Here is a 14,136-nt window from a genome sequence, read left to right on the forward strand (position 1 = left end):
ACTCTTAGCAGGCTTAATGCATTAATTCTGACAGTTAAGAAAAAGATTGCTAGCATTCTGTGGAAGGAAAAAAATCAAGATACTACTCACACATGGTTGTTTTAGTATTACAATTATTTGGCAACTAATGCATTGTTTTGTATTTGGGTTCAATAAAATGTGAAATGAATCTAATTGGTTAAAATTTGATACAATCTTTACCTAAATTTCTTCAGAATTCCAGGATCCACAATGTAACATGAATTAATGGTATAAGAGAAGTCCAAGGAGAGTAAATATCAAGAGAAGCCCTGTGGTGATACCCCTCAAATATTTATGTCTTATCCCCCAAATATGTCTATACCCTAACCCCAAGAACCTGTGGATATGTTACTCTACACGGCAGAAGTGATTTTGAGGATGTGATGAAGTTAAGGATCTTGATATGAGGAGATTACCTTGGATTATTTGGGTGGGTTCGTTGTAATCATGAGGGTCTATATAAGGAAAAGAGGGAGGCAGGAGAGACAGTCAGAGATGTGATGATGGAAGCAGAGAAAGAGACACAGAAAGATTTGAAGACGCTGCATGGCTGGATTTCAGGATGGAGGAAGGGTCTATAATCCAAGTAATGCAGGCAGCCTCTAGAAACTGGAAAACTCAGGGAAATGGATTTTCCCCTACAGTCTCCATCCAGAAAAAAATGCAGCTCTATTGACACCTTTATTTTGAGACTTCTGATCTCCATAAACGTGAGAAATAAGTTTGTGCTGTTTTAATACACTACATTTGTGATAATTTGATATAGCATTAATAGAAAACTTCCTTAGTTGTTGTTTTTTATGTTTACGTTGCTTGTTATTTATAATGCATGTCCTTAGGCAACACTGGGCTGAAATATATTCCCCTTCTTATACTTCTTCTTTCTCAGTAAGAGGTAGAATCCCTTCCAGAAAAGTGGGAGGAGAGAAGTTGAGAAGGAAAGAGAGAGAATCGCCCTAAGCACTAAAAAAAAGAAAAGAAAAAGAAAAAGAAAAACCACCTTGAAGCTTTCACAGTTCAACAAATAAACAAAAGAAAACCACTTTCCAAGGATCAACAACAGGCCTATACGAGGAAAATAAATGGAACAAATGTACCTGTACCATGGTAGAAAAAAGATACAGACTCCCCAGTTCCCCTGACTATCTGTTTTTGGTAGTAACTAGTCTAGGCTAGGACTCCAACCAAGTTTTCTGATCATTCTCTTCCTGCAGAAGGAGGTCTTGATATGAGGGTAGAAACTGAGGTGTAGCCAAGAGGCATACACTGGGGCATACACATGGATGTACTATTTGTACCCCTCTTGGGCATGAGATACGAAGTTCTTGATAGAAATCCAATCCACATGATCTGGTCTATCTAGCTCTCAACCCAAAAGAACTAAGTTTATAAGGAGGGTGCAAATGAGTCACTGGGACAGAACTCTGGACAATGGTGAACCGGGGGTTTAAAAAGAATGTTGGAGGGAAAACCTAAAGAAATTCTTATGCTGACACAGTTTTACAAGATTTCTGTGATAAAATGCAGCCAAATTCTAAGGCCTTAAGGGCAGAGTTCAGAGCTGGCCAAAGCTGCCTCTGAATGACAGACTTTGCCCAGTGCTGGTGTTGTTAGTATGAATGCACTACCAAGCATTTTCTGAATATGCGGATCGGCATTCCTGAGCTACCTGTAAGGCAACCCCTACACTGACGTTCCTCTTACTTATACTGCACTGAAAGTGCCCTCTCTGGAAAACACTGCTCCTGTGGGCCATCATGTGCCACCAACATCTCAGGAGTGTCCTCTAGCTATTGTCATTCACCAGGCTCTTTTCTTTTTCTCCTTGCAAATGGTCAATATTCACTTCATAGTTTCTGCCTCTTCTTGGTTTCAGTTAAACCAAGATCTAATTTTAATATTTAATATTCCCAGTGGAGCCCAGATGCTAACCCCGTTCAGTTTAACAAAGACCACTTACTATGTGCTGGAAACGATGCTAGGCAAGGGGAGATCAAAGACAAAAACCTGCTTTGGACTGTGAAGATTGACAATTGAGTAATATTTCAGCTTTTTCTATATTATGCAGCCCCTCTCCCACAACCAGAAGGGCAAGGAAACTACAGCTCCTCTCCCCATACTCCTGCATAGAGATGGTTCATCCTCACAGTTACGTGGCTAGAGAGCTGCTTCGCTTTCTTCAACCGGCCACAGTCCACGACTCAACCCATAGGATCATCATCTGCAGGGCCTCCTGGGCTCCACTGTGTGAAAATTCTTTTAGTATCAAAGTTTCTCCATTTGATGGAGGCAGGAAGTGTAAAATTGTATTTTCCACTTTGCTTTAACCAAATTTCATTTTTACCCTAGACTACTGGGTGGAGTGGAGCAAACAGTCATTAAGTTCTCCATTTTTCCAAGAAATCACATCTCCCAGGGATAGCAACACCAGAGGTTATCACAAAGTCCCTGGAATTTTGTTTTTCTAACTTTGAGTCAAAATATGTGTACCATCATTGTCTTTCTTCATAAAAATCAGTGTTGCTAAATATTTTTCAGGGACAAAACTCAGAGCTTGCAAGTATATTAAAAGAAAAACCAAGCCTCTCACCAAAAACATAAAAGAAAAAGAAAAAGGGAAAAAAGCAATTTTTCTCACCAAACAGACCCATACTCAGAAAAATAAATAAACAAAAAAACAGGATTTCTACTTTTACCAGAATTGTCATGGAATAGATTCAAAACTTTTCAAGACAAATGGAGGGTCATTTCAGATTGAGGTAATCACCAAAGCAGTTACACCTGTGCCTAAGGGTTATTCTAGGCTTTATATTTAAAACCTCTGAAGTAAGTATTCTGTCCTCACTTGGCATCTTATTTTGCACATGAAGAGTTTTGGATCAGAACGATGGTGACGGTAGTGCTCAGTGGTAGTGTTCTTTTTCTGACTTGGCTTGTGTAACTGCCATTCCTCTCAGATCTCATGAAAACACACATGATTCCGTGATCCTGCCCCTTCTCAGTATACAGCACCATCCTGCAGGCCTCTCACAGAGGCGCCCAGGACTTTCCTATACTAACTGTCTCCCAGCCAGTTGCTGCCTTTCCCACAGCATCCAAGCCAGACTTTGTTGCAGCCTGTGAATATTTTCCATTCCAGTGTATAATGCCAAAATCATTCCACAAGGCCTGCTCCAAGTTTTCCTGTCAAGATAAGCTTCCAGCCTGATGTACAGTAGATTAGCATAGAGCATTAAAACCACTCACAATCATAAAACTGGCAGCTCAGTGTCCTAAGTTGAACAATGGAATGGATATACCCTTCAAAATGGATAGGTAAAATGGATTTTTCAGAAAGGATGTCAATTTCTATATGACTGATTTATTTAAGGACTTAGAGAACTTATTTAAAACTAATTTTCAAATGTGGTTATTATTTTATATACACAAAATATAGCAATCTTTCATTCCATAAAGTTAGCAAGCAGCAGCATTTACAAATCTGCCCTCTGTTTATCAGATCATATTTATTTCTACTGCTTCTTTACAAACATTTAGGAAATAGATGTCTACGTGATAAGGTCTTTCTGTCAGTATGTTTTAGTAATAACCAAAGAGCGAAATCTTGCTGGGTTAGAACAACTGAGAACAGTAGCGTGACTTTTACAACAGTGACAAGTGACAAGCATGGCACAAGATAAATATCTTCCATAAAGGCAAACTATAGATTAGCAAATGTTTATTGTCTATCTGTAAACAAATTATTTATTTCTGAATTCCCAGTGTGTGGGACCATGCCTGGCAAGGAGTTGATTGATTGATTGAGAGAATGAATAAGTGAATGAACATCCCCATTTTTCCTAAAGCTGTTAATTTATCCACTCATCCTTGAGCATATTAATTCTTGAAGACATTCTAGGTCCTTGGATCACAAGTTCTCTATGTTGACTACTTTAGGAAACCACTTTAAATCAATGTTTAAAAACCTGTTGAGTTTTCATTCTGCTTAAGTTATACTGTTCTGTGGTTTAAAACCAAAAAAAAAAAAAAAAAAAAAAAATAGATTCACCTAAGGGCAAATAATTCTGGCAGAATCTGAGATATTGGAGTCTCTATAAAAAGAAGATTTGAGCTGCTAAAAAACATACTAGGAATGACCCTGTTCTCGACTCTACTGTCACCTTCTTCAGGAAGCTTCTTTGAACCTCTACCTCCCTTCCCCCTGTACTCCCAATCCTGCCTCAAATGTTTCTTCTTTTGGCTCCCTAAATTCTTGTGCACAGTATCACCGTCATTTCATTGTCTCCCTTTCTGGGCTGTGGATTCAGTATAGGAAATTACTGAGAATTTTTCTTGGTATCTTCCCTTTCTGGAATAGACACTGGTATTTAGTGAGTGCTCAATTATTGTTTGAATAAATAAATGAAGGGGTGACCTGTGATGTTCTATTTACCTGAGATATTTATCTGTTCAACTAGAAGCTGAAACACATTTGGAATCATTTAAGAGTGGGAAGGTTACTTTCTCCTGTTTGGAGAAAAGATCAAAGGATCTCAGCCTGAGAAGAGGCCTCCATGTGATTTTTTATTGTAGTCTCTCTTTTTTTTTCTCCTACTGACTGAAAATAAAAAAGAGAAAAGAAGAGAGAGAGAGAATCAAAATGATCTGGGAGACTGGCAGAACTGTGAAAAGACTGTGAAGCCATGCTTTTTAGGGCCTTCTGGCAATCCTTATCAACCCAAGCAAGGCTGGCCCATGGCCTGGGGCCATCAGTTTCTAGATGCACTGGTGGACAGCTTGCCTCTTGACGTACATGTTTCAGAGGCTTCTCAGAGGCTCCTCAGGGGCTCCTCTGTTAACCCTGCTCTCTCTTCCTGCCGGTTATACATATCCAGCACTCAGCAGAGCCCACTCACACCCTCTTGCTCTGTGGACTTTCCAGCAAATGTTAGTATTACCACTCTGCTGCCTCTTATACTGGATTTTGCCTGAGTTCCTGCCAATCTCCCGGCCTGACACCTCTTATTTTGCCTATCTACCTGTCTTTTACTCTCTATTCCTTGCAGAGATTTTTGACACATATCCTGCCGTTGAAGAGGATACATCCCTTCCTTGTTCTCAGATCTCTTCTACTTGAAAAACCTGGTAGATGTACCTATTCAAAGCAGAGTAATTCATCAAACAAAGCTCTCTGTATGGGGCAGGAACTGAAGAAGATAAAGGCAACAAGCTCAGAATCTAGGAGGACAACCAGGGCAATAGGAAATCTAGAAAACAGATAGGAAGACTGTGCTATGGGGAATTAAAAGCTGAAACAAAGAATTAGTGTCACAGAGGGCCAGGAAGCCAAACAAAGAGCATGGGAAACAGCTACAGGGTTACAGTGACATGCCCTTGTTTCTGCATTAATTCTTTGCTTCTGTCAAATACATTTGTAGTTATGTCCTATTAGTGAAAAAGAAGGAACCCAGGAGTAGGATTGTTTAAGGTTTTGAATCAGGGCTTTCCACACTTGTGTCTTTGTGTTGGACTAATTACCTAACCTCTCTGCCTTGAGTTCCTCTTCTGTAAAGTGAAGCTAATAATAGTACCCACACTAGGGAGTTTTTCTGGGCATTAAATGAGATAATATAGGTAAAGCATATCCCAGTTCAACAGAAAGTCCTCAATGAATATTAGTTGTCATCATTATTACAGTGAAGGTGATAGTGTTTAGTGTGACCAGCACGGGTCATGTGGGTAAGTTAAAGTTTTAGGATTCCCCTGAATAAAAACTGAAAAAGCAAACACAATAACATTTGCTGATAGGTAGCTCTGACATGAAAAAATATTAAAAGTTTAGGTGTTTTTTTTTTTAGAATTGTTCTTACAGTTTTATTGAGGCATAACTGGCACACAATACACTGCATATTTAAAGTCTACAGTTTGATGAGTTTTGACATATTCATATACCGTAGAGCCATCAGCACAATCAAGATAATGAGCATATTCAGCACCCCGAAAGTTTCCTCCTGCCACTTTATAATCACTCCTTCTCACTCCTCCCTGCCCTACCCCCCATCATCCTTAGGCAACCACTCATCTGCTTTCTGTCACTATAGATTAATTTACATTTTTCTGGAATTTATATCAAAGGAATCACACAGTTTTATTTGTGTGTGTGTGTGTGTGTGTGTGTGTGTGTGTGTGTGTGTGTTTGAAGGGGTCTGGCATCTTTGACTCAGTGCAGTTATTTTGAAATGTGTCTATATTATTGTTTATGTGAATAGCACACTCCTTTTAATTGCTGAGTAGTATTCCATTATATAGCAAGATTGGCTTGTTCATTCATTAGCTCATGGATATTTGGGTGTTTCCACAGTTTGGAGCTCTTACAAATAAACCAACAGTGAAAGTCTACATATGTAAAAAAAAGTCTACATGTAAAAGTCTACATATGGACCTTGACTTTCATTTCACTTGAGTAAATATCAGGACTAAAATGGCTAGACCACATGATAAGCAGAGGCTTAACTTTAGGAAACTGCCAAATTGTTTTCCAAAATGGTTGTACCATTTACATACTTAAGGGTCAAAGACTTATCTTTTGAATTATTTTTATAGGGATATAAAACAGCTTTGGTTTTTGTCTCTAAATGGATCAAAAATTGCTGGCTAGATCCATGGGCCCTAAGTTCTGACCTCCCTTGGAAACTTAACCTGATTGTTTTGTTCCTCTGTTGGAATAAACTTTTAAAAATGCAAACCTACAACATTAAACAAATCAAATCATAAAAAGCAAACATCATACCGACTATTGGGTAAGGCATTTATTTATTTAACTTCAAACTGTCTCTTTCAAGATTCAATAGGGAACACCTGGATTGAAGAATCCAGCATACGCTGAACAAATCACCTTGTTCCATAGCCTTCCAGCCCATTCCCCTAGGTCACTGTCACCCTCTCAGGCTGAAGAGTCATGATATAGTACCACGTCTGAGGACACCATTCCATATTCTTATTCTCAAGGTTACCCACAGATTTCACCTCTAAAGGTGCCACATGCAAATGCCCAAAATGCTACTCACAGAACTGGGATCGGGATGAATCCTCAAATAAGTTAAAGCAAATTCAGACAGAAAACACAGAGCATTACTCAAAAGAACTGGTCATTCCAATTCCAAAATGTTAAAAATCTCTATTCTAAGAATTTGCTTTAAAGAGGGAAAATAAATAAATCCAGTGGTGCCAAATGGATGCTCTAATAGAACAATCAATATTACTGCATTTTTGGCTGACAGCTGCTAATTTAAATCATACTTCTCTCCCTCCACATCCCCCTCCCACAGCCAAACCCAATTCTCTCTCTCTCTCTCTCTCTCTCTCTCTCTCTCTCTCTCTCTGATATACATGGGAACTCTGGTTTTCTAACTGAAGGAGGGAAGAGGAGATTTTGATGTGGAGAAGGGCTAGGAAAGTTGAAGAGGAAAATGGAAGGTAAAAGCTTAAGAACTGGGTTTAATTAAGCATCTTTGATTAGAGCAGCAAAGGCCAGAAGCTATGCAAGAGGGATGTTGTAGAACTCCAAGTATAACTCAGGTTTCTTCAGGTTTAGGGTACAAATGTGTTGACTCACTGTCAGGCATGGAAACAATAACTGTGGTACCTCAAGGATGGAACACTTGGGAAAATTTCAGAGGCTGCTCTCTGGACATGGATGGACATTGACCTATACAGCAGGAAAGGGACTTCACCAAGTAACTTTACAGGTAGTGGGTGCGAGTTGTGACAATAGTGCTCACAGTGAAACAAAGAATACCTAACATTTATTAAGCTCTGCTGTATGTCAGGTATCAGCTAGGTGTCTCCAAATACTCCTTCACTGTACCTTCTAAATGTATTGTCCTGAGTTTCATAGATGAGGAAGTGAAAGTACAAGGGTAACTAACTTGCCTAGGTCACATAGTGTTATAGCCATAGTGTTATAGCCAGAATTAGGTGCAGTCAGTCTGCTTCTAAGGCCCATACGCTCAGGGAAAGGAGGATGAGATGGGATGGGATTACATGTCTGTGGCACTGAAGTTGGCCAGCAGTTCTGAGTTGTATGAGAACTTGTGAGGCTCCCCTTTGGGAATTCCCAGGAATAAGGAGGAAGGACCCCTACTATGATGGAGATGAGGGCTGTCCAGCACAACCATTTGGGCACCAAAAACCTGGCAATGTCAATTCCAGCAGAAGACCTGAACCATAGAGCGGTGTCTATTAGAGATTACACTTTCTGAAACCATGTTACAATTTGAAAAGATGATGTTTGTAGTAAAACGTTCAATTTGGTCCGTTATCAATTTTCCAGAAAACAGAAATGCAAGTGTAATAACCTCAGGTAGACTTCCAGCAAGAAGGAGCTCTGGCTGAAGCAGTTATTGCACAGACTATTCAAGTACAGCTGACAGAGGAAAGCAGCCACCTGACAGTGTCTGAACTCAAGGCAGGACGGTAGTGATCAAAAGCTCCTTCCCTGAAAGGGATCTTTTTAACCATAGGAGCCACTACCTCCCAGAGAGATTTGAAGATTTGGGAGACTACGGATTACTTTGAGGCCTGCAAAGAAATCTGCCTCTGACCTGAGAGTTTTTCCAGCTTCCTGTCCCAACTTCAGGTTCAAGGATGAAGCAAGTAATTAAGCTCTGCCAAGACTCAGAGCTGAGCTCTGGTTCCATTCCCCTGGACTTGCCGTCCTGCTCCTGCTCCTGCTCTCGGCCACGGATGCCCCAGGCCCCCTTGTGACCCAGCAGGTCTCAACTCATAGTGGAAGATACACCATCAAGCACCACTTTGAAAAAGCCTTCCCCAGCATTCTCCTTTGTGCCAGTCTCCCTCAGCCTGTGGTTCTCTGGAGGTCCTAGTATAGCCATGATGCACATTAATTTGTTCTCAAGTCTATCTCTCCACACTAGGCAGAAAATTATTTAAAGGCAGGAACCGTGTATTATTCACCTCTAACTCAGTACTGGGGTCAAGATTTTTTTAGAACAAAGGGATGACCATGGGCAGTTGGTGCCAGCTTCAGCAAAGGAAATAAGACTTGCTAGAAATCCTAGGCTCTTTTTCTGATTCTCTGCATCTTCCCCTAGGCCAGAATTGTTCCTCCCTAACTACAGGGTTTGGGAAAACCGGTAATAATATGTGACAGATGACGTTGTCCTCAGAACATCTTCAGCAAGCCGCAGGCCTCAAAGGCACCCAATTGACAGTTCCCATGACGGATGAGATGGCTCGAAAAGAAGAGGCTGACCAGAGCTGGCAATGCTAGAGCTGACGCAGAGAGACCAGGGCAAATGGGAAATTTCAGGATGTCAGAACAGAGATTGTCAATGATTTAATCCCTATTCCTATCTAACATGCTGCAAAACAGGCCAGAGCCCTGTTCAGGCACTGCTTAAAATTTGAGATATAAAGATGAGAGTCTCCCGACAATAAAAGTTGATATACCACAGCATTGTCACCATCATCAGCAAAAGCTTGGGCGTTCTTTTGATGTGCAGGCTATGCTTTAAGAACAACTTGCTCTGTCTCCTTCTTAAGAACTGGGTGAAGAGAGGGCAAGAGGAGGATTGTTTTAGAACATATGTATCCTGGCATCTTATGATTTTATTCCAGCTGCCTTGTCAGAGTCTCCTCCATGGTAGTAAGAGCTGTATCTTCCTAATCATTCAATTTATAGGTCCATCAGAGCATGGACCACTCCTATGCGGCTGCCAGCTCTTAAGAATAATATTTAATAAACTGTAAAATGCAATAAAAATAAAATTAATGTTAATTATATGTAAGATTTTCTAAAAGAGGGGATAGGCCTTTCTGAAGCTTAATTATACCGAAAAAAAAGATTTTTGTTGTTGGGTGGGCGGGAGGTGGATGTTAATTTACCATATTGATTCCTCTGCCACATCCCTTGAGCTATAAATTGACATTAATTATTCATAGCCCAGAGAGGTCCTATATTAGGAGAAAATTTTTCCATTAAGACTTAATGCACTAGCTCAACACTTTAAAAAGTTGAAGCAGGGGTTATTCAGACGTAGAAATGTACTCTTATCATGGCAGTGTGAGTCTGAAGAGTCTGACTCTTCTGCCACAATGATGAGGGAAAATAGAGTGCAATTGACTAGGCAGAGAGAAGCAAACTAACAAAAATCTCCCTCTTGCCTACATTATTTACAGAGAGAATCATTATGATTATCACCATCCAGATAAAAAGACTCTTGGCTGAGCCCCCAACATCATCTTCGTCAATAATAAAAGACTTTGTTCCCTCTCCTCAGACATCTTTTGTGCCCATCTTCTTGTTTTTATTATTTCCCAACTAGGACAAAGATGCTCACAAAAATATTCTCCGATCTGCCTCCTCCATAGGGAACTGACCACAGGTCATGGACCATGGAATGACATACTACATTATCTTCCAACCAAACAAAAAATAATAAACAGGAGGAACTAGCTACGAGGTCTTGAAAGCATAGACCTCATAGTCAGCTCTGCCTTTGAAGTTTCACTTTTTTATTCAATACTGACGTGGTGTTGTTCTTAGCCTATGACCTGTATGCCATCCCCTGCAGATGGTGAAGATCTGAGGACCATTGTTGTAGAGTGTGTTCATTAGATATGAAAAAAGAGACTGTGAATGAATGAAACAAAATGTCAACTCCCTTCAGATTCTTTAAGAATAAAAGCAAACAAGCCAGATATTGAATACTGCTAGGTTTTACGTGCGTCAGGTAACTGAATTAATATTGTCTATTTAAATATATTTCGTCAAAGGGGAAAACAAAAATAGGAAGCAATCTCCAAATTAAGTTTCTTTTTTTTTTATGATGTTTGCCACATCTAGGGGAGATGGTTATATTCTTTTTAAATAAAATACCATATACACCATGTGTAGCGAATATACCAAAGGCCTCCTCATGTGACTTTGAAATTCCTCAACAGATGGAGGAAGAATGAATGCCATAGTGATAATCTATATGCTAGAGAATGTTGTTAAATAGCTCACTTCACGGGATGGAAAGGTCAGTTGTTAGGATGAAAATTCAAATTCAGCAGGCCCATCTCTGAGTTTCTATCTTTCTTTATTTATCCTTTCAAATGTTTATAGAGTGCCTGCTGTCTGCCAACACTGTACTGGGCCCTGTAGATACAGCAGTGAGGAAGAAATAATCCTTACCCTCAAGAAGATGACAGTCCAGTCTGGGTATGATCGCCTACCACACCCTCGTCACTCTAATTATGTAGCGTGTTGAAGAGCAGGGAAGAAATTGTGCTTGTTGGGGACACATAATAAAACCTGACCCTTATTTGTAAGACTTATTGCTATTCCTTCCTCAATTCTTTACGTAATCCTCCACAGGACTGGAAGATAACATCAGCCCTCCATCCAATATCCACTGCCCACCTCCCACTCTCAACTATTCAGAAAGCTTTCTCTTTGTGCACTTAGCTTCTCCCCCTGTCTCACCCAAAAGAAAAGGTCTAGGTTTCTGTTTATGTACTTTTGTGAAAAAGAATTGGGAGAATGTGTAGAAAGTCACTGAGACAGAAGGTAGTCGAGGAAAGGGCGACAGGGAGAAGAACAAAGATCAGTACCTCACTCCAGAGTTAAGCGACAAGCTAGGGGGCAGATTCCAGAGCCAGGTTATGAGCTTTTCTGTCACGGCTACTGCCACAGCGATGAGTATGCTCAGGCTTCAGAGGAGGCTCATCTCCAGTGTCCTGTGCTCTGGCAAAAAGAAGATCTGCTTGGACTGCAATGAGATCACTGAGATCGCCAGTGCCAACTCCTATTAGCAGATCCAGAAGCTGATCAAAATGGGTTGATCATCTGGAAGCCTGTGACTGTCCATTCCCAGGCTTGGTGCCTGCAAAACACCTGGGCCTGCCAAAGGGCAGGCATATTGGCATAGGTGAGCAAAAGAGTACTGCCAATGCTCAAATACCCGAGAAGGTAACCTGGATGAGGAGGATGAGAAGTCTGCGCTGGCTGCACAGGAGATACTGTGAATCTAAGATTGACCGCCACGTGGATCACAGCCTGTACATGAAAATGAAGGGGAACATGTTCAAAAACAAGCAGGTTCTCATGGAACACATCCACAAGCTGAAAGGAGACAAGGCTCGCAAATGCTCCTGGATGACCAGACTGAGGACTGCAGGTCTAAGTACGCAAGTGCTGTGAAGAACAGGTTCAGGCCAAGAAGAAGGAAATCATTGAGACTCTGTCCAAGAAGGAAGAGTCCAAGAAATAAAGCTCCCCATCTCTTGTCTGTACACAATGGCCTTCTCAGTTACATAGATCAGTCATTCAATAAAACCAAACTTTATGTGTCTCAAAAAAAAAAAAAAAAGTGAGGAGATAAGAGAGTGATGCTCTGGGACATAGGCAGGATGGGAGAGGTGTGGGTGAGAATATGAAGGTGAGATTTTCAAATACCACCCTGGGTAATGACTAGATTCCCCTTAACATTACTCAAGAGATGAGAGTAACATTTGGAGTCTAATTTCTTTTGTCTTTTCACCGTGCCATGTGAAGACCAAAAATTTTCAAGTTAATAGTTGTTATTCTCATAGTCCAGTTGAAATAACTGAGGCAAAGAGAAATAGAGGGACTCACAGGGTTATGCAACTATTTAGGCAAAGATTTCAAATTGGAACCTGGATCTCCAAACTCAAGTACTTGGGCCTTTTTTCACAAAACGCACAGATTCTGGAGTGAAACTGCTTATGCTCAAATCACAGCCCTGTTACTTATTAAATGTCCCTCAGATTCCCTAATTATAGTCTCTACCTCAGAGTACGGCTATGAGGATAAAAGCATTAATATATGAGAAAATTTTACAACAGTCATTGTAAGTACTCAATAAAAATAGGGATAATAGTAATATTAGTAGAAATCATTTTGCTCCAGGTCTTGTATTTTGTTGAAAAACAATTTACAAACTTGATTCTGGCTCCTTAAACATGGGAATATTATATACCACTAAATCTTACTAGACAAATATTATAACTTTATAAACAATTCTTTCCCCTTCCAAAATTATAGGTACGCTCCTTAGCTATTGTATCAGAATACAGTCTCAAGTAAACAAGGAAAAAACTCTTCTAAAAAGTCCATGCGGAAAGGGGACCTGCAGGGCTCCAGGGCTTGGTTATGTGAAAAATAACTTCCCCATCCTGCTTTGCTGAATGGGATGATGTTCATAACTCTTGATCTTGACACACATAAAAAGCAACACACTTTATACTAATTTGAAAGAAAGAGGGAATTTGGCCTCCTTGTAGGAAACCAAGACCCATACTTAATGAAAGGTTCACACTGACCAGACTCCCACAACAGTAAATAACAGAAAGAGAAAGCTGCTACTCATTCATCTTTTCTGTTTGTGTCCTACAGCTTAAAAATGTTTAAATTATCTCCTTCGTGCCTGAGTTGCCACTCACAGGTCTTGTGGGGGGAGGGCTCAGTGACTACTCCGCACTAGCCAATTTCATATATACCATTTCTTCTAATCCTCACAATTCTGTAACATAGGCATTGCTTATCCCCACTATAAAGTTGAGGAAATTGGTCTTAGAAAGGCTTAAGTGCCTTCTCCAAGGTCAAAAACAATAACTGGGTTCATATAATATCACAAAGCTCAGAAATCATATAGGTTCACAAACCCTGACTCTCAGTTCAGACCTCTTTGCACTACCTCACAGTTTCCAGGGCTGGAAGCATGTTCGAGACTAGACTTTTACAAAAATACAAAAATACCATTAGCTTTTATGCCCTGGCCATCAAGCTACCCCCAGTTGCTGGTCTCCTTGCTAGCCTTCATTAAGTTGATTTTCACTGTAAATGTTAGGCCTAAAATATCCCCCCCAGGTTAACAATATTTTCCTGCATCCAACCTATTCTTCTACAGCTCTTACAAGTTATTTGATGAACTAATTTGAGTTTTACACCCTCCTCACTCTCCCATCTGGGTGGCATATGTTCATCTGGCTACTGAACATGTATTGAGCAGTATCATGTGAAAATGTCCTTGCTAGGTATCTACAGTGTAGAGGGAAAAAAGGATAAAGCAAGGTCCCTGTCCTACAGGAGCTTATAATCTGGTCAGA

At 40.3% G+C, this 14,136-nt stretch overlaps 1 pseudogene; it reads left to right on the forward strand.

The window, feature by feature from the left end:
• The first annotated feature begins 11,703 nt into the window (after positions 1–11,703).
• On the forward strand, positions 11,704–12,278 carry LOC109449730 (large ribosomal subunit protein eL19; annotated as a pseudogene).
• Positions 12,279–14,136: the final 1,858 nt, after the last annotated feature.

This window comes from Rhinolophus sinicus, linkage group LG02 (genome assembly GCF_036562045.2).
Source record: "Rhinolophus sinicus isolate RSC01 linkage group LG02, ASM3656204v1, whole genome shotgun sequence".
Taxonomy (NCBI): Eukaryota; Metazoa; Chordata; class Mammalia; order Chiroptera; family Rhinolophidae; genus Rhinolophus; species Rhinolophus sinicus.